General features: G+C 46.4%; 1 long non-coding RNA gene across 1 annotated transcript; it reads right to left on the bottom strand.

The window, feature by feature from the left end:
• Positions 1-991: 991 nt before the first annotated feature.
• Positions 992-1,812, bottom strand: LOC113613162 (uncharacterized). The gene is made up of 2 exons (XR_003430094.1): positions 1,267-1,812; positions 992-1,162 (listed from the first exon to the last, which is right to left on the bottom strand). It is a non-coding gene; the product is annotated as an uncharacterized LOC113613162 (long non-coding RNA).
• Positions 1,813-4,544: the final 2,732 nt, after the last annotated feature.

Below are 4,544 nucleotides of genomic sequence, written 5' to 3'. Positions count from 1 at the left end.
ATGTTTTGGGAATTTAAGGACAACCCTTGAACAGAACAGATCCGACCCTTGCTTTTGCTCATTCAATGCCTTACAGAACCTGGACCAGCCTCTACTCCCTTTACTCCCTGAATCACATCTTTCTCCCTCAAGGGAGATTACCCCTGATTACATTTATTCACACACAGGGACACACCGTCACCAACCTTGAATGGCCAATCTACCATCATACCCCCTTTTGTGTAGTAAAACACCGGTCTTTCGGGAAGGGTGTCAGGCACAACCACCCTTGCCTCACTCAAACACAAGTCTGTCCCTCTGAGTCTCAGGCTGGTACAGCCCTGGGTCCTGGCTGAGGGAAGGAAGTGCTCCCCAACCTCGAGTGAGGGGGAAATCGAACATGGAGTTCAGACTCAATCTCGTGTGTCCTAAAGAGGCAGTCTGGGAGATTGAGCTGGGACACGGAAATATCATTTCCAGGAAAATCTGTGTCATGGGGCTGGTGGAAGAGTATTTGACGGGGACCATGCAACAACACAGACCTACTAACCACACTCGCCATAGAACCTGACGGGCCAATTTCCACTCAAGGGTGTACAGACGACCCGGCTGGAGGAGGGTGGTCAGCTGGCTAGGGCAGGGAGGATGTGAATGCTTCCAGATTGGAGCTCTGGAAGGGGGTCATGAGTTCCTGCTGATGGGAAGGGTGAATGGCAGAGATGAATGGGAACCGCCAGACCCCAGAGGAGGAGGGGGGTTTGGAGAGAGCTAGAAGAGGGCCTTCGGGGGAAAGGGAGGACGTGCCAATGTGGCCAGGCAGAGCACACACAGGACCCAGACCTGGGACACTCTGCTGGCTTGACTGCACGGATGGTAGCAGAGGCTGGCCCAGAGTCCCCACCACAGGATGCCACAGATACCGTTCTGGAAAAGGCTCTGATGTAGAGCAGCGCCCCGCCCCGGCCCCCTACCCCGACCCCGACCCTTACCCCTCCAGAGAGAAGGCAGAACACAGAATATGAGAGGTACTTTAATTGGAAACTGCTGTGAAACTGGGGCGGGGCGGGGGCAAAACAGGGGGGAGAGGAAGCCCTAGCTGAGGCAGAACAGGAGGGAACGAGCTTGGCCACAGCTCCAGGGCCCCAAACAGCTGCTCCTCTTGCAGGAAGACGCTGGGCTCAACCTGTGAAACAGCAGAGTCAGGGAAGAGCCTGAAGCCAGGGCCAGCCCCCAGCCCTGCTCAACAGCCAGGACTGTGGGAAGGGGTACGGTGTGTGTAACACTCACTTCAAAGGGTCTGCAACTTGTCAGCCAGGTACTGCATGGCGGCTGCAACAGGGACAGGCATTAGCAGGCGCTCCAGACAGAGGGATACAGAAGCCCGTCCCCCTATCCCCGTGAGGAACCGCCTAGCCCTGATACCTGAAACCCCTCCAGACCCGATGCAAAGAGCTCTGGGCCTGATCACTCCCCACCACCCAAATTGAATGTGGAACCGGTTCCTAAAGGGAAACAAAATGTGCCAGCAGCTCTCATGCTGTGTGCCGTGCCACAACCACTCAGAACTTGTCACACACACAAACAAACAATCCAACAAGAACCTTAGAAGCCACACCAAGCAGCAGTTCAAGGGAAAAATCAACGAGGCATCTCTAAAAGTCCTATCAGAAGGACATTCCCTAGGACTGGTCTGGTTGTCAAAGTGTGCATGCAGTCCAGACAGTACTTTGCTATTTGTACACACGCCCAGTTGTACATGCACAGCCAGCTCCAGGGCCAGGCCTGAGAGGTTCTCCTCCCCACAGGGATGATCGTCCCTGCCAGGCCCACCGCACCTGCAGCCCACCCCCACCCCAGGTGCCCACCCGGGTTCTTCACTAAGACACCGCTCTCCGGCCCTGGTTCCTCATACCAAGTTGCTCCTTATAGTCGTCTGTTTCTCTCTGTAGCGCGAGACACTAGGCCAGCAGATACAGGATGAAGAGAAATGATTAGTATACTCTGGCCTCCTCTCTCCACCACCTTCTCCTCTCCCCCGGGCCCTCAACCCCAAAGCCGGGTGGCTAGACTGTCAAGGGCTCCTCAGTGGAAAAGAGGTGAGCTCCCTCCACGGAGTACGTCATGGGGGCCGAGGAGCGGGGGTGCCCCACACATGTCAGTTGAACTTGGACCCAGATCCCACACACACAGGCAAGAATATACAGTGGAGAAAAGACAGCCTCTTCAATAATTGGTGCTGGGAAAACTGGACAGCTACATGTAAAAGAATGAAATTGGAACATTCTCTAACACCATACAAAAAAATAAACTCAGAATGGATTAAAGACCTAAATATAACACCAGATACTGTAAAACACTTAGAGGAAAACACAGGCAGAACACTCTTTGACATAAAGCACAGCAATATGTTTTTGGATCCACCTCTTAGAGTAATGAAAATAAAAACAAAAATAAACAAATGGGACCTAATTAAACTTAAAAGCTTTTGCACAGCAAAGGAAACAATAAACAAAGGGAATAAAACCCACAGAATGGGAGAAAATATTTGCAAATGAAGCAACCGCCAAGGGATTAATCTCCAAAATATACAAACAGCTCTTGCAGCTCATATAAAAAAAAACCAAATGACTCAATCAACATGATGAACAGAAGATCTAAATAGAGATTTTTTCAAAGAAGACAATACAGATGGCCAAAAAGCATATGAAAAGATCGCAGCATCACTAATTACTAGAGAAATGCAAATCAAAACTACAATGAGGTATCACCTCATACCCATCAGAATGGCCATCATCAAAAAGTCTACAAACAATAAATGCTGGAGAAGGTGTGGAGAAAAGGGAACCATCCTACACTGTTGGTGGGAATGTAAATTGGTAGAACCACTGTGGAGAACAGTATGGAGGTTCCTTAAAAAACTAAAAATAGAACTACCATATGATCCAGCAATCCCATTCCTGGGCATATATCCAGAGAAAACCATAATTTGAAAAGATACATGCACCCCAATGTTCACTGCAGCACTATTTACAATAGCCAATACATGGTAGCTACCTAAATGTCCATTGACAGAGGAGTGGATAAAGAATATGTGGTACAGGACTTCCCTGGTGGCACAGTGGTTAAGAATCTGCCTGCCAATGCAGGGGACATGGGTTCAATCCCTGCTCCAGGAAGACCCTACATGCCGTGGAGCAACAAAGCCCGTGTGCCACAACTACCGAGCCTGTGCTCTAGAGCCCACAGGCCCCGACTACTTAAGCCCACACACCCTAGAGCCTGTGCTCCACAAGAGAAGCCACCACAATGAGAAGAGAATGTTCAAATTCTCTTCTAGCAAATTAGAACATTCTCTAATGTTCTAATTCTAATGTGTTGCACTGCAACAAAGAGTAGCCCCCACTCACCACAACTAGAAAAAGCCCACGTGCCACAATGAAGACCCAATGCAGCCAAAAAAAAAGATCATGTGGTACATGTATACAATGGAATATTACTCAAGTGTAAAAAAGAATGAAATAATGCCATTTGCAGCAACATGGATGGACCTAGAGATTATCATACTAAGTGAAGTAAGTCAGACAAAGAAAGACAAATACCATATGATATCACTTGTATGTGGAATCTAAAAAATGATACAAATGACCTTATTTACAAAACAGAAGCAGACTCAGAGACTTAAAAAACCTACTTATGATTACCAAATGGAAAGGTTGTGGTGGGGGAGATAAATTAGTAGTTCGAGGTTAACAGATACACACTACTATATGCAAAATAGATACTTATAGTAACAAGGACCTACTGTACAGCATAGGGAACTCTACTCAGTATTCTGTAATAACCTATATGGAAAAAGAATCTGAAAAAGAATGGATATATGTATATGTATAACTGAATCACTGTCCTGTACACCTGAAACTAACACAACATTGTAAATTATACTCCAATATAAAATAAAAACTAAATTACAAAATAATTTTTATATTTTTATTTTTTTTAAACATCTTTATTGGAGTATAATTGCTTTACAATGGGGTGTTACTTTCTGCTTTATAACAAAGTGAATCAGTTATACATATACATATGTTCCCATATCTCTACCCTCTTGCATCTTCCTCCCTCCCACCTTCCCTACCCCACCCCTCTAGGTGGTCACAAACCACCTAGCTGATCTCCCTGTGCTATGCGGCTCCTTCCCACTAGCTATCTATTTTACGTCTGGTAGTGTATATATGTCCATGCTACTCTCTCACTTCATCACAGCTTACCCTTCCCCCTCCCCGTATTCTCAAGTCCATTCTCTAGTAGGTCTGTGTCTTTATTCCCGTCTTGCCCCTAGGTTCTTCACGACCAGTTTTTTGCTTTGTTTTTTTTTAGATTCCATATATATATGTGTGAGCATACAGTATTTGTTTTCCTCTTTCTGACTTACTTCACTCTGTATGACAGACTCTAGGTCCATCCACCTCACTACAAATAACTGAATTTCGTTTTTTTTTATGGCTGAGTAATAGTCCATTGTATATATATGCCACATCTTTTTTATCCATTCATCTGCTGATGGA

The sequence above is a fragment of the Aethalodelphis obliquidens genome, unplaced genomic scaffold (genome assembly GCF_003676395.1).
Source record: "Aethalodelphis obliquidens isolate GAN/ISIS:26980383/991018 unplaced genomic scaffold, ASM367639v1 scaffold85, whole genome shotgun sequence".
Lineage (NCBI taxonomy): Eukaryota > Metazoa > Chordata > Mammalia > Artiodactyla > Delphinidae > Aethalodelphis > Aethalodelphis obliquidens.
Note: the sequence above shows the minus strand (reverse complement) of the source record. Positions and strands in the feature narration are given on the sequence as shown.